Source organism: Eurosta solidaginis, chromosome 1 (assembly GCF_040869045.1).
Source record: "Eurosta solidaginis isolate ZX-2024a chromosome 1, ASM4086904v1, whole genome shotgun sequence".
NCBI lineage: Eukaryota > Metazoa > Arthropoda > Insecta > Diptera > Tephritidae > Eurosta > Eurosta solidaginis.
In genome coordinates, this window is record NC_090319.1 from 39,960,949 (window position 1) to 39,986,043 (window position 25,095).

At 36.4% G+C, this 25,095-nt stretch overlaps 1 protein-coding gene and 1 long non-coding RNA gene across 18 annotated transcripts in view; one reads left to right on the forward strand and one right to left on the reverse strand.

Annotated features, from left to right (window-relative positions):
• On the forward strand, positions 1 to 23,860 carry LOC137252279 (uncharacterized). Of its 4 annotated transcripts, none has more exons than XR_010953498.1 (4): positions 1 to 191; positions 18,214 to 18,294; positions 21,775 to 21,932; positions 23,617 to 23,860. It is a non-coding gene; the product is annotated as an uncharacterized lncRNA (long non-coding RNA). The 4 variants fall into 4 exon arrangements; XR_010953497.1 differs by lacking the exon at positions 1 to 191 and adding an exon at positions 17,771 to 18,149; XR_010953496.1 differs by lacking the exons at positions 1 to 191; positions 18,214 to 18,294 and adding an exon at positions 20,964 to 21,349.
• Positions 1 to 25,095, reverse strand: part of plh (pasang lhamu) — a 180,785-nt gene that overhangs the window by 105,225 nt on the left and 50,465 nt on the right. The window contains exon 1 of one of the 14 annotated variants that reach the window (XM_067787695.1): positions 8,565 to 8,760. The exons of 11 other annotated variants lie outside the window; for them this stretch is intronic. The gene's annotated coding sequence lies outside the window, so the exon portion shown is untranslated. Of the gene's footprint in view, positions 1 to 4,561; positions 4,730 to 7,078; positions 7,405 to 8,564; positions 8,761 to 25,095 lie in introns of those variants that run through there. 2 more of the 14 variants (XM_067787668.1, XM_067787730.1) reach the window with 2 other exon arrangements.

The window sequence follows — 25,095 nt, forward strand, 5'->3', positions numbered from 1 at the left end:
CGCCTGCTGCGGGCTAAACATTTTTGTTTTTTGTCGTCAAAAATAGTGACAGTAAAGGTGGCAAGCGTCAAAGCAAAAGAGGTAGCAAGTGGCAAAATGCCCCTAATCAGCAAACAAGTGTGCTGCTAACGAATCTTTTCTTTTAAGTTAATTCAACGAACATATGGCGAGACATGAAATGAAGAGCGACGGTAAGACGAGTAAGGGAAAAGTGTTCACATCAACTGTTGGGATAGTAATTTGGGATGATACGATGCGGCAGAAACCAAAAAACAAGTAAGGGTGTCTAAGTTCGGATGTAACCGAATATTATATACTCAGCGTGATTTTCAATTGTACAGTTTATTTCAGGTAAATTACTTTTTCGAGTTTTGTTGCAAGGGTTTTATTTTTTTGATGCTCTAGAAATGTTATGTAATGCTTGATCAAAATTGGGGCGTGGCACCGCCCATTTAAAAAAAATGTCCCCCAATTTCCTCTTACCATAAAACTTGCTCAGTGAAATATAATGATGCAAAACTATTTTTTGCTAAGATATAGCTTATTATTCTAGTCGACGACCCTTTAAAACATTTCTTTAACCGATCCCGTTCCTTTCTAGTAGAAATATTTCCTGCTATAAGGAAAATATGTGTACCCAATCTTATTACGATACATTAATTTTTCTTCGAGTTATGGTCCCCGATATATACAAAATTGCTTAGTCATAAAAGGGGCGGTGCCACGGCCATTTTCAAAGCTTTTTTCTCCTATTCCTTGTTATAATTCCACTTGGGAAAAGAAATTCCGCTGATACAAAGCTCTTTTTTTGCAAAGATATAGCTTATTTTATTCGTCCACGATCCTTTTAAAAATCTCTTATATAAAAGTGGGCGTGGTCCTTGACCGACTTCGTTAATTTTTCTTCGAAAAATTCCATAGTGAAGGCAGCCTCTGCCGAGTTTTGTTTTGATAGGTTTAACGGTTTTTTATTGATGATTCATAATATTTGTAAAACTGACTTTATCAAAAGTGGGCGGTGCCACGCCCATTGTCAACATTTTTTTTTCATATTTTTATCAAGATTCTCAATATCAGTCCACCCATCAAATTTCAACACTCTAGGTGTATTATTTACTAGATAATCAGGTTTTTTATGTTTTCCAAAAGGTTATATCTAATATATAAAATTCTTCTGTCACGGTTTTAGAGGCTGAACTCCTCCAAAACGGCTTAACCGATTCTCATGAAATTTTGTGAGCATATTGGGTAGGTCTGAGAATCGGTCAACGTCTACCTTTTTTTCGCTACGTGTCTAGGGTCTTGAGATCAAAACCTGGACCCGGGTACCCCTAGAATGTGTTTATACAATATGGACATCGAATGAAAGCTGTTGATGAGTGCTATAGTACAGGATAATTTTCATACAACTTGGAGGCTAGGGTATCGAGATATAGCCCAAAATGTGGACCCGGGTACCCCTAGAATGTGTTTATACAATATGGATATCAAATGAAAGCTGTTGATGAGTGCTATAGTACAGGATAATTTTCATACAACTTGGAGCCTAGGGTCTCGAAATATAGCCCAAAACGTGGACCCGGGTACCCCTAGAATGTGTTTATACAATATGGATATCAAATGAAAGCTGTTGATGAGTGCTATAGTACAGGATAATTTTCATACAACTGGGAGGCTAGGGTCTCGAGATATAGCCCAAAACGTGAACCCGGGTACCCCTAGAATGTGTTTTTACATTATGGATATCAAATTGAAGCTGTTGATGTGTGCTTTAGTACAGAGTAAATTTTATACCGCTGGGTGATTAGGGTCTCGAGTTGTAGGCCAAAACGTGGACCCGGATACACCTAGAATGTGTCTATACAATATGGATATCAGATGAAAGCTGTTGAAGAATGCTATAGAACAGGATAATTTTCATACAACTGGGAGGCTAGGGTCTCGAGATATAGCCCAAAACGTGAACCCGTGTACCCCTAGAATGTGTTTTTACATTATGGGTATCAAATTGAAGCTGCTGATGTGTGCTTTAGTACAGAGTAAATTTAATGCCCCTGGGCGACTAGGGTCTCGAGATATAGGCCAAAACGTGGACCCGGGTACCCCTAGAATGTGTTTATACAATATGGATAACAAATGAAAGCTGTTGGTGAGTGATTTAGTAGAGGATAATTTTCATACCCGTGGGTGAATAGGGTATGAAGATATAGGCCAAACGTGGGCCCGTGACCGCCTAGACAATGTTTTTACATTGTGGGTATCAAATTGAAGCTGTTGATGAGTGTTTTAGTACAGGGTAATTTTCATACAATTGGAGGCTAGGGTCTCGAAATATAGCCCAAAAAGTGGACCCGGGTACCCCTAGAATGTGTTTATACAATATGGATATCAAATGAAAGCTGTTAATGAGTGCTATAGTACAGGATAATTTTCATACAACTGGGAGGCTAGGGTCTCGAGATATAGCCCAAAACGTGAACCCGGGTACCCCTAGAATGTGTTTTTACATTATGGATATCAAATTGAAGCTGTTGATGTGTGCTTTAGTACAGAGTAAATTTTATACCGCTGGGTGATTAGGGTCTCGAGTTGTAGGCCAAAACGTGGACCCGGATACACCTAGAATGTGTTTATACAATATGGATATCAAATGAAAGCTGTTGAAGAGTGCTATAGAACAGGATAATTTTCATACAACTGGGAGGCTAGGGTCTCGAGATATAGCCCAAAACGTGAACCCGTGTACCCCTAGAATGTGTTTTTACATTATGGGTATCAAATTGAAGCTGCTGATGTGTGCTTTAGTACAGAGTAAATTTAATGCCCCTGGGCGACTAGGGTCTCGAGATATAGGCCAAAACGTGGACCCGGGTACCCCTAGAATGTGTTTATACAATATGGATAACAAATGAAAGCTGTTGGTGAGTGATTTAGTAGAGGATAATTTTCATACCCGTGGGTGAATAGGGTATGAAGATATAGGCCAAACGTGGGCCCGTGACCGCCTAGACAATGTTTTTACATTGTGGGTATCAAATTGAAGCTGTTGATGAGTGTTTTAGTACAGGGTAATTTTCATACAATTGGAGGCTAGGGTCTCGAGATATAGCCCAAAAAGTGGACCCGGGTACCCCTAGAATGTGTTTATACAATATGGATATCAAATGAAAGCTGTTGATGAGTGCTATAGTACAGGATAAGTTTCATACAACTGGGAGGCTAGGGTCTCGAGATATAGCCCAAAACGTGAACCCGGGTACCCCTAGAATGTGTTTTTTACATTATGGGTATCAAATTGAAGCTGTTGATGTGTGCTTTAGTACAGAGTAAATTTTATGCCGCTGGGTGACTAGGGTCTCGAGATGTAGGCCAAAACGTGGACCCGGATACACCTAGAATGTGTTTATACAATATGGATATCAAATGAAAGCTGTTGAAGAGTGCTATAGTACAGGATAATTTTCATACAACTGGGAGGCTAGGGTCTCGAGATATAGCCCAAAACGTGAACCCGGGTACCCCTAGAATGTGTTTTTACATTATGGGTATCAAATTGAAGCTGTTGATGTGTGCTATAATACAGAGTAAGTTTTACACCACTGAGTGACTAGGGTCACGAGATATAGGCCAAAACATGGACCCGGATACCCCTAGAATGTGCGTGTATTATGGATATCAAATGAAAGCTGTTCCTGAGAGCTCTAAAGTTCATTGTGATATTCGATTTAGTCGCATCAAACAGGCAAAACTGATAAATATGCATGCGAAGCCGAAATAAAGACAAGAATTAATAATACCCACTTACCTATTTACATACGTCCTATTCGATTTGCCTGAAATTTCGTATATAAATTTGCCTATATTAGTATTTACGATGCCTATATTAGTATTTACGGACTGAGACTGAGACTCGAGGTGGGACTGGAACAAAATGCATACCACCCTCTGGGACTGGCAATAAGAGATGAAGAAGAGAGAAGGAGACTGAGAAAGAGATAGAATGAGACGAAGATGGAGATGAAGCGAAAAAGACGGAGGGAGGAGTGAATAAAAAGATTAGGAAAAGTGTAGAGGGGTAGGGCAGAGATAGGCGGAAAAAAGCTTATTAAAATGTATGCAGATATCCAAATTTAGGGCAGAACAACGTCTGCCTGGTCTGCTAGTATATAATAAAAAGCGAGCGTGGTTATCATCAGATTTCGCTCATTTTAAATAGTGATGGGAGATGAGTGCCAAGGAACCCAAATAACAAATTTCAATAAGATATCTCAATATTTACTCAAGTCGTGAGCACAGACAGACGGACGGTGGGATAGACTGACGGACATTGATAAATCAATTCCTTTTTTTCATCCTAAGCATTTTGATATATGGAAATCAATATATATCTCGATTTGTTTATGCCGTTACGATCAACAGTTATGTTACCAAAGTTAATATACTCTGTGTGCAAAGCACGCTGAGTATAAAAACCTACAAAAACAATAAGAACAGAGAAGTTAAACAATCAAGCAAAACTCAGAACTGTTTTGAGTGTGACATTGTTGTTGTGCGCATTTACCGTTCCCTTGAGGATGTGAAGTTGGCGAGTCAAAAGAGCGTTCGCATGGTCGTTGATACTCGTGCAAGGGGGAAAACAGCTGCCGACCGTCCGTGTTTTTTTCGCCTGTTTTTGGAACCTTAGCCGCTGCGGTCGTCGTCGCTTTTGCGGTTTTGTGTGGCAAAAGATGTCGAGGCAGTTCGAACTAATTTGTTGCGATGACTTGAAAAAAAAATAAAAGAAAACACAGTAGCAAAAAGGGCAACAAAGAAGAATATAGAAAGTGGTAAGAGAAAAAAAAAAGCGGTGAGAAGTTGTGAGCCGAGTCAACAGAAAATATATAATCAGGCAAAAATAACCGCAACACGTATAATTGAATGGTATACTTGCTCAAAGGGTCGAAGGGACATAACTAGCAGCAAATGTAATGAGTCGATGGCACTGTGGGATGATTGTTATAATTCTTTGCTATAAAATTAATGAAGGCACAATGTTACCGAAGCTATAACCAGATACGAGCATAATACAGTGGTCACCAAAATTAAAACTGTGGCTGAGTTGGTAAGACTAAAGTGATGGTAGTGGTTTAGTTGTCGATTAACTTGCAGTTAAGCAAGACATATGCACGCACATTTGTTGACGCCCAAAAAATAATTCGCAAATATATTATAAAAATATTAAGGCAGTTCAAAGCTTTGTGAATTTTCTGACAGTTGCGAAAAATATCCACATACCTTGGCACCTTGGTACTGTGAGTCCGGGGCTTTAGTCTAAGCCCTCGGTCGGGCAAATATTCGGGCGCTATGAAGCTCGTAACAGCGACAAAGAGCCTGTCCTAACCAGGATTTTGCATAATTATACCTTTCATGAACATGAAATGGTATATTAACTTTGGTCCGATGATTGTAACGTTGAGAAATATAGAAGATAGACTCACAATTAAGTATACCGAGTTGATCAGGGCGACGAACTGGGTTGATATAGCCATGCCCGCCTGTCCGTCCGTCTGTATGTTTGAACGCAAATTTTGAGATATCTCAATGAAATTTGGCACCAGGATGTATTTTTGTATTATATTAGACATTTGTCGGATCCGGTAGGATCGGACCACTATAACATATATCTCCCATACAACCGATCGTTCAGATAAGACGATTTTGGTCATTCCTGCCGCAATTTAGAAAGTATAAACTTGAAACTTGGTGATATATATTTCAATGTATCATAGAAGATTTTCTGAAAAAATAACTTTGATCGGAGCTATATACAGTATATATCCCTTACAACCGATCGTTCAGATAGAACGATTTTTGGCAATTTCTCCCTTAATTTCCAATATAAAACGTTAAACTTGGTGATATTTATTCTAATATATCATAGAAGATTTCATGTAAAAATATTTCGATCGGAGCTATATATAATATATATCCCATACAACCGATCGTCCAGATAGAAAGATTTTTAGCCATTTCTCACTCAATTTCCCATATAAAAACGTTAAACTTGGTGATATTTATTCCAATATATCATAGAAGATTTCCTGAAAAAATCACTTTGATCGGAGCTATATGTATATAGTATATACCTATCCCATACAACCGATCGTTAAGATAGAAAGATTTTTGGTCATTCCTCCCTAAGTTTCCAATATAAAAACGTGAAACATTGTGATATATATTCTAACATATCATATAAGATTTCCTGCAAAAATCATTTCGATCGGAGCTATATAATATATATCCCATACAACCGATCGTTCAGATAAGGGGGTTTTTTGCCTTTTTTTTATATTTATCTTAAAATCGTTTAGGAATGTACATCTGTTCACTATATATTTCTTATCTTATAAAGCGCATTATTTGGAGATTACAATTGGGATAAGATTATTGTTCAGCCCCATTCATGAAAGGTATGAAGTCTTCGGCACAGCCGAAGACAGTCCCGTCCTTACTTGTTTTTTTTTTTTTTTTTGCAGTTGCTTTCAGACAGCCGTGTTTTTACAATTTGGTGAAACGAGAAACGGTATTTCAAGAGGCACGGCTCGCCTAAGGGAATGAATTTCGACTCAAGCAATTAATTTCCTATTTTTTACGCCTTCTTTCCCACTGTGCATCAGCCGGCGCGATATGGTTGCACAGCATTGGTAATCGGAATGGACTGAAGTAAAGGTGGTTACGAATTTTGTACGTAATTTAATGGGATTGTAAATAATTGCGTAAGTTCATATCAGGTCCCTGCTGCTAGCTGAAGCCACTACCGCCGCGTCACTTGCGTTTGTGTGAGTGATTCGTAGCGCGCATAAGCTAATGGTAGAACGTTGCAAGTCAATTGCCATTTGCGCCGCTTGGGCTCTTACGTCCCTTTCCCTTCCCAATATCATATTAGTATAATTTACTTAAATTCCGTGTATGTACCTACTAAGTATGCAATAATCCATTTGTTTTCAAATTCATTTCGTTACGTTTCGTGCTTATCGCTGCACGTTCTTACAATTGTTGATTAAGAGCGTTTCGTCTATTTTGAAACATTTGTACCTACCTATCTTTGTTTTTTTTTTCCTTTTTTACTGATACCCATATCTTGATGATGATATACCCCTTTCTCAATGGTAATGCAGTAATACTCAACGGACAGCCCAACAGCGATGGATGGATGTTTCCAATGACGTTGAAATGTAACGTTATGAAATGGTTTGGCGGTCAGGCACGTTCTTGCGCATTTGTATGTGTCGTTATGTTTGTATGGTCTTTTGTTGTCTATTCACGGACAGTTGCCTCAATTCTCGGCACAGCTCTTTCGTTGATTTGACGTTCTTTGATACCGTGTGACAAATAGACTTGACGTGTGTTGCAATTACTATTGAACGAGGCAAACATTTTACCTAAATACATACAGAAGGTTTGAAAAACTAAAGCATTATAGAGCAGAAGAGGGAGGCTTCGACAGGTTAAAAGAAAATTCTGTTTTTAGAGGAACTGGAGTAACAAGCAGATATTTTCTTTCATAGTTATTGATTTTCGAATTTCTTATGAGAGTGCCAAGAAAAAGCAGTGGCGTCGTGAGGGAGTGGGAAGGGGGGCATCCTCCCCCGGGTGCTACTCATAGGGGGCGCCAAATGGTCCGCAAAGCAGAACTTCCTGGATAATTTGTATTTTTATTATAACTGATTTCTGGAACAAATTTTCTATACTAAAAAATGCATGCATATATCTGCAACACTTGCGACAGGTTGTGGAATAATTAAAGGCATACATCTTTTTTTCTCACTGTCAACATTACGATGGGAATTATTAAAAAATGCCTTAACAAAAACTGTCAAACGTAAATCTGAAACACGATGGAGCGCCAGAAGACAAGCGGTTAGCGTTATGGTCAAAGGTATAGAAACTGTAGTAGAACACTTAGCAGAGGACAAGTGACACCAGAGGCGAAGCTGTAATTCTGTTGCAAAATATATTAAGTTTTAGTTTCATAACATTAGTTCATTTCTGGTATGAAATCTAAAGAAGGATTGTTAGTGTGTAGCTCAGCTTACAAGAACCTGGGATGAATTTTAGAGAAGCGTATCATGATCTTAAATCATTATCGACTGAACTATCCAAAATTCGAGACACTCTCTATGAAGAAGCAATAGAAAAAGCGGAGTCTCTTTGTGAAAAATGGGATATTGATATAGTAAAACGTGTGAGTAGGCGCCACAAAATGCCCGGAGAATCGGCTAGGGATGTTGGTCTTTCCGCAGAATATTAAATTTCTCGCGTTATGAAAAGTATTATCGATCCAATGAGAAATACGTACAAGATTTACACGACTAAATAACCTTAGTTTTAGATTGGATTTCTCTTAGACGTTGGAAATTGGTTAAACAAGGATAATAACGACTTAAAAAGAAATTGTAAGAACTTGGTTGAATTTTATAATACAGATTTCGATGAAACAGAACTTTTTATCGAAATATGTGACTTCAAAATGTTACTTCGCAGTAGAAAAGAAATTGAACTTAAAACTCCGTTGAATTACTTACTTTTATAATCTCGTATGGAGACGATGTTTTTCCAAACTTGCGAGTGGCGCTTCAAATACTCTTGACTATCTCAGTACCTATCAATTGCAAGCTGCGAACGTTCATTCAGCAAATTACATATTTACAATCAACGATGGGGCGCCAAAACAATATTTTATCCCGGCCGCAAGAAAACCTCACTACGCCACTGAGAAAAATCACTCTCGTATGAAGCTCAGGCACTTGTGTATGATAAAAAAAAATTACACTAACAATTTTACAACTAAAAATTATTCAAAAATACTATTATAGCACTGAAAAAATAAAATAGATACATAATTGACCGCGGAGCTGAAATATATGGGGCATATGACCCAAGAGTATAAGCAAAACTGTACCAAAAGAAAACAAGTAAGGAAGGCTAAGTTCGGGTGTAAACGAACATTACATACTCAGCTGAGAGCTTTGGAGGCAAAATAATGGAAAATCACCATGTAGGAAAATGAACCTAGGGTAACCCTGGAATGTGTTGGTATGACATGTGTATCAAATTGAAGGTATTAAAAAGTATTTTAAGAGGGATTGGGCCAGAGTTCTATTGGTGGACGCCTTTTCGAGATGTCGCCATAAAGGTGGACCAGGCGTCTCTCTAGAATGTGTTTGTACGATATGGGTATCAAATTAAAGGTATTAATGGGGGTTTAAAAGGGAGTGTCCCTTAGTTTTATATGTGAAGGCGTTTTGAGATATCGACCAAAATGTGGACCAGGGTGACCCAGAACATCATCTGTCGGGTACCGCTAATTTATTTATAACAGTATTCCTGCCATAATTCCAAGGGGTTTTGATTTTGGCATGCAGAACTTTTTCATTTTCTTCTACTTAATATAGTAGGTGTCACACCCATTTTACACAGTTTTTTCTAAAGTTATATTTGGCTTCAAAAAAACAATCCAATCACCATGTTTCATCCCTTTTTCGTATTTAGTATAGAATTATGGCATTTTATTCAGTTTTCGAAATTTTCGATATCGAAAAAGTGGGCGTGGTCATAGTTGGATTTCGCGCATTTTTAATACCAAGATAAAGGGAGTTCAGATAAGTACGTGAACTAAGTTCAGTAAAGATATACCCATTTTTGCTGAAGTTATCGCGTTAACGGCCGACTGTATATAAAAACTGGGCGTGGCTTGAACCGATCCCGGCCTTTTTCACAGAAAACAGCTACCGCCATAGAAGATATGCCCTTACCAAATTTCACAAGGATTAGTAAATTTTTGTTCGACTTATGCCATTAAAAGTATTCTAGACAAATTAAATGAAAAAGGGCGGAGCCACGCCCATTTTGAAATTTTCTTTTATTTTTGTATTTTGTTGCACCATATCATTACTGGAATCAAATGTTGACATAATTTACTTATCTAATATATAAAATTCTTCTGTCACGGTTTTAGAGGCTGAACTCCTCCGAAACGGCTCAACCGATTCTCATGAAATCTTGTGAGCATATTGGGTAGGTCTGAGAATCGGCCAACGTCTACCTCTTTTTTCGCTACGTGCCTAGGGTCTTGAGATCAAAACGTGGACCCGGGTACCCTTAGAATGTATTTATACTATATGGATATCAAATGAAAGCTGTTTATGAGTGCTATAGTACAGGATAATTTTCATACAACTGGGAGGCTAGGGTCTCGAGATATAGCCCAAAACGTGGACCCGGGTACCCCTAGAATGTGTTTATACATTATGGATATCAAATGAAAACTGTTGATGAGTGCTATAGTACAAGATAATTTTCATACAACTGGGAGGCTAGGGTCTCGAGATATAGCCCAAAACGTGGACCCGGATATACCTATAATGTGTTTTTATATTATGGGTACCAAATTGAAGCTGCTGATGTATGCTATAATACAGAGTAAGTTTTACACCGCTGAGTGACTAGGGTCTCGATATATAGGCCAAGACATGAACCCGGATACCCCTAGAATGTGTGTGGATTATGGATATTAAATGAAATCTGTTGCTGAGAGCTCTAAAGTTCATTGTGATATTCCATTTAGTCGCATCAACCTGGCAAAACTAATAAATATGCATGCGAAGCCGAAATAAAGACAAGAATTAATAATACCCACATACCTATTTACGTATGTTCTGTTCGATTTGCCTGAAATTTCGTATATAAATTTGCCTATATTAGTATTTACGATGCTTTTTTCCGGGAAGTATACCAGAGACGGACTGGAACTGGGATTAGGACCAGGACTGGGACGGAGATTCGCTGCGGGACTGGAACAAAATACATTCCACCCTCTGGGACTGGCAATAAGAGATAACGAAGAAGGAGAAAAACTTGAGAGAAGAGAAAAGAGAGAAGGAGACTGAGAAAGAGATAGAATGAGACGAAGATGAAGATGAAGCGAAAAAGACGGAGGGAGGAGTGAATAAAAAGATTAGGAAAAAGTGTAGAGGGGTAGGACAGAGTTAGACGGAAAAAGCTTATTAAAATGTATGCAGATAGGCCAAATTTAGGGCAGAACAACGTCTGCCGGGTCTGGTAGTATAATGTAAAGATATTAAATTTTTTGTTAAAATTTGACTTTTAATATTTTTTTTTTAAAAGTGGGCCCGTTCGGCATCCGATTTATCAAATTTTTATTTAGCACACATATAGTAATAGGAGTAACGTTCCTGCCAAATTTCATCATGATATCTTCAACGACTGCCAAATTAAAGCTTGCAAACCTTTAAATTACATTCTTTTAAAAGCAGGCGGTGCCACGCCCATAGTCCAAAATTGTACTAATTTTCTGTTCTGCGTCTAGGGTCAACCCACCTACCATGTTTCATCGCTTTATCCGTCTTTGGTAATGAATTATCGCACTTTTTCGGTTTTTCGAAATTTTCGATATCGAAGAAGTGGTCGTGATTAAGTCCAATTTCGTTCGTTTTAAATAGCGATCTGAGATGAGTGCCCAGGAACTTACATATCAAATTTCATTAAGATACCTCGAAATTTACTCAAGTTATCGTGTTTACGGACGGACGGACGGATATGGCTAAATGAATTTCTTTTTTCGCCCTGTCTATAACTATCTGGATTAGTTTATGCCGTTACGGATTACCGTTATGCGAACAAAATTACTATACTCTATGAGCTCTGCTCAGCTGAGTATAATGAGCATATTCTAACTTCATATGATATTAATTAGTTATCCTCAAGGAAAGTCAGTAACTAGTGATACAAAAATTCTGGTTTGGAACTAGACCTAGAGTGACAAATAGTTCTTTAGTAGCTAGATTTTCATTTATAAAATCGACAGTTTGGTTTTTTATACTTCGTATTCATCATACACATATGTATTTGGGAAATATGCCACTAACAAATAAACTGATACTCGCTTTAAAGAGCTGCGACTGCATATGATTATGCCTTTTTCTCAACGCTATTCCAGTAGTTCGAAACTATCGAAAAATGCGATAATATTGTAACGAATTTACTGCAATTCCGCTTATTTCAAATCTTCTACTAAGGTTAGAATAACTAAACTGTTGAATAAATAACACCACTATTCAGTAATGCAAAATGGTCTTTATTAAAGTACTTCACAATAAAAAACTCTACTATTACTCGACAGATAGCGTGCTTAAACTGATTCTCGCGCCTCTACTGTTGTCACCTTTTATACTGTCTGATTTCCTCGTTGCATACTTCTAGGCTTTTCCATTCCAGAACTTACTAGTTAGTTATCAGCTACAAAATCACCAGCCACAACTACGTTTATAGCTTCTCATATGCACGTGAGTAATGCTTGCCCAAATTATTGCCCTCTCTTGTGAGCACCTCAGATAAGATATATGCATGTGTTTGTGCGTTGCTTCTCCGCTGCGTGTACGTACATATGTGTAGACATAATGAATGAATTATTGATTTGCATCAAGTCACTGCTTAGCATCGGCTTAGAGATGATTGTATCCCTTAGTGCTGCTAATATTCGTTACAATATCATACAAGAAGCAACATGTATAATTAGTTGGTAAAATTGGGCGCTATTCTATTGGCTAGTAGCTTAAGCTCTTCAAACTTACATACGCCTTTTTGTGTCTACTTTATATTTGAAAAGACGCTCGACGTCGACTCGAAGTACTCTCAGAGAGCTGTTACCTGACTCAATGTAGGGACGTCGAATCGTGCGAGCATCTAATCTAGTTTGATTGATATTTTTATATTTATACATGGAGCTGGGTATGAACCTATTCCAGACACTGGCGAAGTGCCTATTTTGAAAATTCGAATGCCATTATTTTGGTATGGAGATGTTTTATATTTAATTATAATGACCTTTAGAGCTTTGAGATTGAGTTGTAGCCCCTTAAAGTTTGCTTCTAGTTTTTAAAACTACAAAACTTTGATTGGCTAACGGTTGGTTGTACAGGTATAAAGAAATTGAGATAGATATAGACGAAAAAAAAATTAAGCCATGTCCGTCCGTCTGTCCATCCGTTAACACGATAACTTGAGGAAACATTGTGATATCTTCACCAAATTCGATACACGGGCTTATCTGGACCTAGAATGAATTGGTTTTAAAAATGTTCGAAATCGGATGATAACAACGCCCACTTTTTACTATAAAGAATTAACGAAGAAAAATTAACCAAATCGGCTAAGAACCACGCCCGTTTTTATATAAAAGATTTTTTAAAAAGGGTCGTGGATGAATAATATAAGTTATATCTTTGCAAAAAAGAGCCTTTTATTAATGGTGTTTCTTTCCCAAGTGGAATTATAACAATAAAAAGCAAAAAATTCAAATTATTAAAATGGGCGTAGCACCGCCCTTTTTCACCAAGCAATTTTCTATGTTTCAGGAGCCATAACTCGAAGAAAAATTAACGGATCATAATAAGATTGGGTACATATATTTTCCTTATAGCAGGAAATATTTCCAGTAAAAATGGACGGTATCGCTTAAAGACCACGCCCACTTTTTTATATAGAGGTTGTTTTAAAGGGTCGTAAGAATAATAAGCTTCTTATATCTTTGCGAAAAATAGTTTTGTACAAATGCTATTTCACTAACCATGTTTTATTGTAGGGGGAAATTGGGAGACATTTTTTTTAATGGCCGGCGCCACGCCCATATTCCGATCAAGCATTACACAACATTTCTAGAGCCTCAAAAAAAAAAACAATAAATAAATCCCTTGTAACAAAATTCTAAAAACTGAACAATTGAAACTCGGGCTGAGTTCATAATGTTCTGTTACACCCGAAATTAAACACCCTTTCTTTTAATTTGTATGTATATTTTTTTTAAAGAATGCGTTGCAGATACTTCTTAGTGATAACCTGTTTCCAATACCAATAGCTGATAAACACGTTGCCAAATTATTTAGGTCTTTACCTATGTAGCTACCTTATATAAGGCTTATTTCAAATGCCCAGAAAGCTTATGGCATTAGGCCTTAATTCTATAAGAAATAATATTTGTATGGCGTATTCCTTATAGTACTTCTTATTTTTCTGTACTTAAAACGTTTACCTGAAAGAAAACCTTATACATCGAGCACAATAACCTAATTATAATGTTTATGAGCCAGGTGGCATAAGGAATAGTTTGCCATAAGAAAAAAAAAACAGTTTTCTTAAAAATATTATGAAAATTTATCGACTAAAGCTGGGTTACATTTATTACGAATCCTTTAAGTTTAGGCAACATTTATTATTATACTCAGCTGAGCAGAGCGCAAAGATTACATTAATTTTGTTTGCATAACGGTACCCCGTAAAAGCATAAACTAATCTAGATAGATATAGATTTCTATATATCTGGGCGAAAAAAGAAATTTATTTAGCTATGTCCGTCCGTCCGTAAACACGATAATTAGAGTAAATTTTGAGGTATCTTGATGAAATTTGGGTTCCTGGGCACTCAGCTCAGATCGCTATTTAAAATGAACGAAATCGGACCATAACCACGCCCACTTTTTCGATATCGAAAATTTCGAAAAACCGAAAAAGTGCGTTAATTCATTATCAAAGACGGATAAAGCGATGAAACTGGGTAGGTGGGTTGACCCTATGACGCAGAATAGAAAATTAGTAAAATTTTGGACAATGGGTGTGGTACCGCTAACTTTTAAAAGAAGGTAATTTAAAACTTTTGCAAGCTGTAATTTGGCAGTCGTTGAAGATATCAGGATGAAATTTGGCAGGAACGTTACTCCTATTACCATATGTGTTATAAATAAAAATTTGCAAAATCGGTGGACGAACACGCCCACTTTATAAAAAAAAATTTTAAAAGTCAAATTTTTACAAAAATTTGAATATCTTTACAGTATTATATACTGTAAATTATGCCAAAATACAAAAATAAAAGAAAATTTCAAAATGGGCGTGGCTCCGCCCTTTTTCATTTAATTTGTTTAGAATACTTTTAATGCCATAAGTCGAACAAAAATTTACCAATCCTTCTGAAATTTGGTAAGGGCATAGCTTTTATGACGTTAACTGCTCTCTGTGAAAATGGGCGAAATGGGTTGAAGCCACGCCCAGTTTTTATACACAGTCGACCGTCTGTTCTTCCGCTCGGCCGTTAACACGATAACTCGAGCAAAACACCAAATATATTTTTACTAAACTTAGTACACGTACTTATTTGAACTCACTTTATCTTGGTATTAAAAATGGGCGCAATTTTGTCTCCAAAGCTCTCAGCTGAGTATATAATGTTCGGTTACACCCGAACTTAGCCTCTCTTACTTATTTTTATACCTTTCATGAAAATGAAATGTATATTAATTTCGTCACGAAACCCAAAATTGTAAGTCCTTAAAGGAAAATAGATAGACCCACCATTAAGTATACCGAAATAATCAGGTTGAAGAGCTGAGTTGATTTAGCCATGTCCGTCTGTCCGCTCTCCGTCTGTCTGTTTGTATGCAAACTATTCCCTCAATTTTTGAGATATCTTGATAAAATTTGGTGAGCGGGTGTATTTGGGTGTCCGATTAGATCTTTGTCGGAACCGGCCGGATCGGACCACTATAGCATATATCCTCCATACAACCGATTTCATTTCATTTCATTTTCATTTCATTTATTAATCATTTTCTTAATGCTATGTACATATTTTAAATTTCCATATTGTATTCAACACATTAACTATAACATAGCTTAAGAAAGGTAGATGGCAATTATTATTTTAAGAATTAAAATAGTACTAATGCCATTTTCAATAATTATATATTGTTTTTGTTTTTGTGTGGGGTGTACATTAAATATTTACTAATACTAAAAAATTTTATTAAAAAAGAACTTCAGGTAAAATTATTTTTATATTTTTAATTTTTTATAATATCGCCCTTTGTTTGTTTGTGATATATTGTTGTGTCAAAAACTCATAGAGATCGGTGATATATATAATATATATATGATGGTATATATAGTATTTATATTGTATATATATTTTTTTTTTGCGATTTCGGCCCCATTTTAACAGCTAGAAGCTTCAAATTTCACCAAATGCTTACGTGTATAGCATATATTGATGTCTGAAAAAATCATTGAGATCGGTGTTATACATAGTATATATCTCATACCACCGATTGTTCAGATAAGAAACTTTGCGCAATTTCTGCCCCGTTTTAACAGCTAGAAGCTTCAAATTTCACCAAATGCTTACGTGTATAGTTTATATTGTTGTCTGAAAAAATTGTTGAGATCGGTGGTATATATAGTATATATCTCATACAACCGATTGTTCAGATAAGAAACTGTGCGCAATTTCTGCCATGTTTTATCAGCTAGAAGCTTCAAATTTCACCAAATGCTTACGTATATAGCATATATTGTTGTCTGAAAAAATCTTAGAGATCGGTGGTATATATATTATATACCCCATATAAACTGTATTTTTTTGCCCCTTTTTTACGGCTAGAAGCTTCAAAATTCATAACATTTCATCATATAGTTACGTTTACGTCATATATTGTTGAAATACGTGATTCGTAGTAATAGCTTTTACACGCAGACCACAAAAAACCTGAAACTTTGCATCCTCACAAAAAGTACCTACCTATTTTTTATTTTATATTTATCTTAAAAATCGTTTAGGTATGTAGATCTGTTCACTAGATATTTCTTATCTTATACATCCGATTATTCGGAGATTACGAACGGGATAAGATTATTGTTCAGCCCCATTCATGAAAGGTATGAAGTCTTCGGCATAGCCGAAGACAGTCCCGTCCTTACTTGTTTTGTTTTGGTTTACCATCCCTAAGGTAGTAGTGCAAATAAGCCTTAAATAGCGTTACTATAAGGCGCATCACGGACTCTTTTTACCTTCTTCTGAGGTTTATCTATCAGCAGTGAAACCAATATTCCTCATTGCTTACTGCTTAGGCCAGTTTTTGCTGGGTATGTATGTAGGTTCGTATGTACATATGTTTGAAAATGCAAATACGTACTGCATAGGAAATGCAAACAATGCAAAACAATATAGAATATGCACAAAAAAGTGTGAACAGCAAAAAAACGAATTCACAAGAAATAAATAGCATTCATTTACATACATCCAGATCTATGTATGTATGTAACATGAATGTACGAAAATATCAAAATTGTTTCGGCTTAAATACGTACCTTACATATACATATGTATGTACATATCGCTCATTTACTTCAATAGTGTCATAACTCAAAAAACATGAATTTTGAGTTAATAACATATAAACGTACCCAATAACATGATCTATGTTGTATAAAAAACTCTGTGTGATCCGTTAAAAATTTACCACGTGCTATACAAATGAAAATATGCCTTTATATGCGTAACATATGGCAGTTAAAATCTTTGAATGGCTCTTCTGGAAAATTATGTTTTTTGAAGTATTACACTATTGAAGTAACTGAGCGATATGTATGTGAACATATTCCCAGTAAACGAAGTAGATTGGCACATTTTTTGCATTTCTCTTTAGGTTAGGTTAAACGGGCCGGTCCATGAGGACCTCACGAATGAGTCCGTAGTGTTTTTAGAATTTTGTTTAAAGACCAAATTGAAAAACTCTATCAAAAACCATGACCTATGTTATAAAATAACTCCGTCCTCTTGGCAAATACTAGAAGCTTCCTAGGACCTAATTAAATACGGAAGAAGTGATTATATTTTATCCCACCTGTTCACAAAATTAACCAAGCCTGCCTTATGGCGCCTAGCCAAGGTTATAGTCAAGTGTGTCACTTTTGCAACTAATCAATTACCCCGTACTATTCTTACTGGGAGCGTACATATTTTGGGAGCAAAAAAAGCATCTATTAAAAAAAGCTTAATTACTAAACAAAGAATGTTAAAAGCAAACTGCGCAAAAATCATTAAATGAAATTTATTGTAATATTAACAAATGTATTTACATTGATTATTTATTGTTTGTTTAAAATTTGTAATGTCATTACTCATTAACCTCACCCCACCGCGCGTACGTTTATTACCCTCAGTCATATCATACTAGTACGTACAAAAAAGCATAAAGAACCAAAGGCCACAGAGTACGAGTAACATTCCCAAAAAAAAACACCCGAAAAGTAGATTAAAAGTAAAAGAAAAACAATAATTTAAATGAAAAGTAAATAATTAATGAGTTGACTTTTAATTTATAGGCCGCCAAGTAATTGCTACTCTAGGCGAAACGGCGGGAACAGAGGCGTCTCTATAAAATTATTGTGGGAAGCAGTAAAATTGTAAGTTACAAAAACACACACAACAACACACACAAAAAAAAGTAAGCAAAGCTAAGTTCGGGTGTAACCGAACATTACATACTCAGCTGAGAGCTTTGGAGACAAAATAAGGGAAAATCACCATTTAGCAAAATGAACCTAGGGTAACCCTGGAATGTGTTTGTATGACATGTGTATCAAATGAATGGTGTTAATGATTATTTAAAACGTAGTGGGCATTAGTTCTATAGGTGGACGCCTTTTCGTGATATCGCAATAAGGGTGGACCAGGTGTGACTCTAGAGTGTGTTTGTACGATACGGGTATCAAATGAAAGGTGGTAATGAGTATTTTAAATGGGAGTGGGCCTTAGCTCTATAGGTGGACGCCTATTCGAGATATCGCCATAAAGGTGGACCAGGGGTGACTATATAATGTGTACATCTAAATAAAGGTATTAATGAGGGCTTTAAAAGAGAGCGGCCCTAAGTTTCATATGTGAAGACGTGTTCGAGATATCGGCCAAAATGTGGACCAGGGTGACCCACAGCATCTTCTGTGGGGTACCGCTAATTTATTTATATATGTCATACCACGAACAGTATTCCTTCCAAGATTCCAAGGGCTTTTGATTTCGCCCTGCAAAACTTTTTCATTTTCTTCTACTTAATATGGTAGGTGTCACACCCATTTTAAAAGTTTTTTCTAAAGTTATATTTTGCGTCAAAAAACCAATCCAATTACCATGTTTCACTTCTTTTTTCATATTTGGTACAGAATTATGGCATTTTTTTCATTTTTCGTAATTTTCGATATCGGAAAAGTGGGCGTGGTCATAGTCGGATTTCGGCCATATTTTATACCAAGATAAAGTGAGTTCAGATAAGTACGTGAACTAAGTTTAGTTAAGATATATCGTTTTTTGCGCAAGTTATCGTGTTAACGGCCGAGCGGAAGGACAGACGGTCGACTGTGTATAAAAATTGGGCGTGGCTTCAACCGTTTTCGCCCTTTTTCACAGAAAACAGTTATCGTCATAGAATATATGTCCCTACCAAATTTCACAAGGATTGGTAAATTTTTGTTCGACTTATGGCATTAAAAGTATTCTAGACGAATTAAATGAAAAAGGGCGGAGTTACGCCCATTTTGAAATTTTCTTTTATCTTTGTATTTTGTTGCACCATATCATTACTGGAGTCGAATGTTGACATAATTTACTTTTATACTGTAAAGATATTAAATTTTTTGTTAAAATTCGACTTTAAAAAAAATTTTTTTTTAAAAGTGGGCGTGTTCGTCGTCCGATTTCGCTAATTTTTATTTAGCACACATATAGTAATAGGAGCCTACCAAATTTCATCATGATATCTTTAACGACTAATTTGGCAGCTTGCAAAATTTTTAAATTACCTTCTTTTAAAAGTGGGCGGTGCCACGCCCATTGTCCAAAATTTTTGTAATTTTCTATTTTGCGTCATAAGGTCAATGCACCTACCAAGTTTCATCGCTTTATCCGTCCTTGGTAATGAATTATCGGACTTTTTCGGTTTTTCGAAATTTTCGATATCGAAAAAATGGGCGTGGTTGTAGTCTGATTTCGCTCATTTTAAATGGCGATCTGAGATGGAAGGAACCAGGAACCTACATACCAAATTTCATCAAGATACCTCAAAATTTACTCAAGTTATCGTGTTTACAGACGGACGGGCATGGCTAAATGAATTTCTTTTTTCACCCAGATCATTTTGATATATAGAAGTCTATATCTATCCCGACTAGTTTATGCCGTTACGGATTGCCGTTATGCGAACAAAGTTAATATACTCTGTGAGCTCTGCTCAGCTGAGTATAAAAAGTAAGAAAGTCTAAGTTCGAGTGAAACTGAACATTACATATACAGCTGTGCACTTCAAACGCTGTTGTTGTTTGCTTTGTGTGGTTAATAGTGTTATAAGGCTGCGCAATAATACTTATGTATATGGTTTTATTCTGAACTCATTTGTTGCTCTTAGCTCAACCATACCACTACTGAGCTAGAATATCAGTCAAATGTATGGAATGAGTTATTGCAAACTTTGGGAAGGTTAGACCTTTAGGAAAAGTGGGCGTGGTCTTTAACCGATTGATTATCTTCACTCCGTCTATATAATCTGACATGGATACTGTCTCTGCCAAATTTCAGTGAAATATCTTTAACGGCTTTTGATTTACGGGCTGTTAAACTCCCAAATTTTCTTCTTCTAAATGTGGGTGGGGCCACGCTCATACACGCCGGCGTGGTTATCGTCCGATTTCGCTAATTTTCGGCACAAATTTATTCTGGGTCCAGATAAGTCTGTATACCGAATTTTGTGAAGATATCTCAATATTTGCTCAAGTTATCGTGTTAACGGAGAGACGGACGGACATGCCTTAATCAAATTTTCTTTCGATACTAATGATTTTAATATGTGCAGGTCTATGTCTATCTCAATTCCTTTATACCTTTACAACCAACCGTTATACAAGCAGTGCAGCTGGGTATAAAAAACGCTGTATCGAAACAGAACAATGTCAGTAATACAAATATGATTTGTTTGCACAAATATTGAAAGACAAGATTTTGTTGTTATTCATACTACCAGGTACAGAGTGTGGGGGTGTTGATTCACGTTGTCCAATTTCGAAAAGTGAAAAAAAAAAAAACACCTTCAATAAGTGGAAACAACGACAATGCCCACATGAGCAATTAAATAAATTTTACTGTATCAGCTGTGCAATAATTTTTAAGCAGAATATAAAAGCAATACAAATATTCTCACAGTCTTAGACATAACAAGAAACAGTTTTTTTTTTTAACAAACAAAAAAAAATTTGAAATATCGTAAATTAAATAAAGTAAAAATTTGCCTGTACGTAAAAAAATTGTATTACATTTGTTTGCTGTTGATTTTTTGCTCAGTATTCAAAGTGTAGGAAAAGAAATGTATATGAATTGGTATATTTTTATTTGCGCAGAGTTCGTGTTTAATTTTAGTTGTCATATTTCATTGCGCAATTGACAACAGCCGCATTTACGCCACAATAACAAAAGGTTAGATAGCAAATATAAACGAGAGCTTACGACCTCTTCTCGACAACAAGCGAGAATTTCGAGACTCGAGAAATCGAGATCTTGGCTTCTCGCGAGATTCTCAAATCTCGAAATACTCGTAAAGATCACGAGATTCTCGAGTCTCCGAGATTCTCGAATCTCGAAATTCTCGTTAAGCTCGAGAGCTTCTCGACATAGAATTTAGCCGCTGTAATAGTATTATATGTACTCTGTTGGTTTTTTCTTGGGATTTTTTTCACTTTATTGCGTTGGCTATGACATTTCAATCAACTCGTACGGGTACAATTTTTTTATAACATTTTTATTTTCCAACTCAGAGGCATAATTCATACCTACATACTTATCCATTTTTTAGAATAACGCGTACAATATTTAATATTTAATAATATTTACAATGCCTACAGAAAGAAGCTGGGTATGGCAGTATGCAACAAAGACGAATAATGGGGCCAATTGCTATCTGTACAATGCAGCCCATTGCCTGTAAAGGAAGTAGCACAACAAGAATTATACGGCATATTCAAAGTATTGACAAAATTTCAAGCGATTTTAGCCGAGATGGGTAAGTTTTCTAGAAAGGGTGTTGTTGGAACTCTTGATTATAATATGTACATACATACATATTGTAACGAATTTACTTGCAAATCCTCTTATTTGCAATCCTCTGCTAAGTTCGAATCACTAAACTGTTGAATAAATAACCACAATATTGAATAATGGAAAATGGCCTTTATTAAAGTACTTCACAATAACACTTATAAGCTGGAGACATTGGTGCTTTATCGGTAACCGTATCGGTAACCTTTTAACAGCTGATTCGACCAACCTCATGAGAATCAATGCAATCGATTATTGGTGCCGCTAAAGTCGTAACCGTATCGTAGCCAACCAATTGGGTTTTGGTTTACCGTCGTAACGATAAACAGCTGATTACGTTAGGGATACGGATACAGCGATACGACATACGGCACCAATGACTCCAGCTATACTTTGCTACTCGCTGGCTTAATAACCAAACTGACTGATAACTCAAATGAAACTCTACTATTGGCCGCCAGATCGCGTGCTTAATCAAACTGATTGATAGCTCAACTCAAACTGAATTACTTCTTACTCGCTTGCGCCACTTTTATAGTTTACGCTGCATACTTCTAGGCCCTTCGATTTCCACAACTTACTAGTTATTTTCGGCTACAAAATCGCCAGCCACAACTACGTGCACAATTTATTGCTCTCTCTTCCCTTCAAAAAACGCGAGTGCTCTATAAATAATGTAAGGATTACTCCTTTGGGAGTATAGGACTGCTCCAAATCTAATCTGTATTCATACAAAAAATGTGCTCCAATTAACATTGCGATGTCCTAGGAGAGGGGTAGGTGATCCCACTCTCGCTTTGTTTATGAGTATTCCATAGAGTACATACGTGAGAGTACTTTCCAAAGTACTTTCACTGTAGTACTCCATGGAGCACCCACAGAGGATCATATGCCAAAGTACTAAAGAGGAATTATGTCGGAAAGAATTATCGAAGTGAATTTAATTTAAAATGGAAGTAAATGAAGAGGGGCAATACAACTTTTATATTTTATACTACGAATATTCTTATGTTATTTAGCATTTGCGTGAATAAAGAAACTAATATTTCTCTATACATACTTTAGTATGTATACATAAAACCAGTGCGCTGTTGCATTTTATCAGAGTTGCCAATGTAAAATTTTATTATTAGTTATTTGCATGCAATATTTTACTTTTGGCAACTCTGTTCGATCGTCATCGTGTCGTGATCACTGTCGTTAAAAACGAGCAATGATCGGCTGATGGTGGTCCGCAAACGCATTGCAAAGGAGTATTGTTAGAGTACTCCAACATGAAGAAAATGGAACACGTAATCCTACAATTTTTGCAGGGTTGTGACAACTCAGATAAGATATATGCATGTGTTTGTGCATTACCGCTCCGCTGCTCGTATACGTACATATGTGTAGACGCAATTATTTATTCGTTTATGTAGATACATAATGATTGAATTATTGATGTGAATGTTTGTAGTTTACAGTCTCTCACGCATCCATAGGCGTATAAGTAAATGCATCTGTGTGTGACATCTCCCGGCTGCCTTATATATGTGTATACATGATTTGATTAATGACGTAAATTCTGCTTATCGTGGCCTTAGCATCGCCTTAGTGATGGTATAACTTAGCGATGCTAATATCCGTGACAATATTTTTATTATCACTAGCCACAAATCGAATACCCGAGCAGTGCCTTACAAAAAAAAACCAAAAGAACACATTCCCAGTGAAAAAATGGAGCATATACACGGTGCAGAGGCTAAGCTTATAGTACGTAACCAACTACCTAATTCATTTGGGTCGAGCACTTGATTTGAAAAATTTATGAAAGTGGCGGTGCCCAGCTACAAAAAATATATTGACTAAAATTTAAAACAAATAACATACATATTAATAATCTAAAACTAATAACCCATATGTGGTGCATTCCATTTTTTAATTGCTAAATAAATGAACTCTGTTTATTACTTGTCTCGGAAATGCTTGCGAGAATAACGATACCCGAGATTGAAACGAGAACTCGAGTTCTAGAGTCTCGAACATCTTCTCGTTTCTCGATAGATTCCAGCTCTCGAGTCCCGAAATTCTCGATTCGTGAGTTCGAGAAGAAATCATAATATATAATTCTGTCAATTCAGCAAATAAGATAAATGTCGAGAATCTTGCGAGCCTTACGAGTATTTCGAGATTCGAGAATCTCGCTAGAAGGCGACACTCGCGAGAAATCTCGTCTCGAACAAGTTCGAGAAATCGTATGCTCTAATATAAACAATTACAATTTCATTGTCGCGCAACCGCCTTGAAACCCATTGAATGATTTCAATAAATAAAAAATAATCGAATAAATACGTATGCCATTATTCACAAAAATTAAATAGGATTTTAAAGCTCTTATAATGGAAAATTTGCATGTCAGGAATGTAACTTTAAAATTCTTCAAAAATCTATTGTACATTGTGGATAAAACAAGTGTGATATCTTATCCGTCAACTGCCTGACAGGATGTTCAATATGGCTACGTTTTTAGCGTTTTGGCAGGATGTTCAATATGGCGGCGCATAGGTCCGGCTATCTTCAGCGGGTGATAGAAAGAGATACAGAATGAGGTGATCGGTTCTATTTATAATTTTGACGTCTATGCAGAAGTTATCATTCTAGTCTTTTATCCATAATGATTTTGTTATATCAATACCCACTTCTTCATAAAAAAAACGATTTATGAAGAATTTTAAAATGACATTCTTATCGTGCTAATTTAAAATGTTAAGACCTTAATGAATCTTTTTAAACGGTTTTATTTAGCTTGACTCGACAGGCCGGCCGCACGGCTGCACATGCATGAATAGAAATCGAGCTATAAAAAAAGTCGCCGCTAGATGGCGCAAGGATCGAGATATTAAAAAAAATCCTATTTGTGGTCCGATTGGGCTCATGTTTGGAACGCATAATACATACATGAATAGGAAGCGAGTTATGAAAAAAAGCGCCGCTAGGTGGCGAAGGATCGAGATATTCGAAAACAATGTATTTGTGGTCCGATTGGGCTCATATTGGGAACACATAATACATACATGAATAGAAAGCGAGTTATGAAAAAAAATCGCCGCTAGGTGGCCCAAGGATCGAGATATTAAAAAAAAACGGTT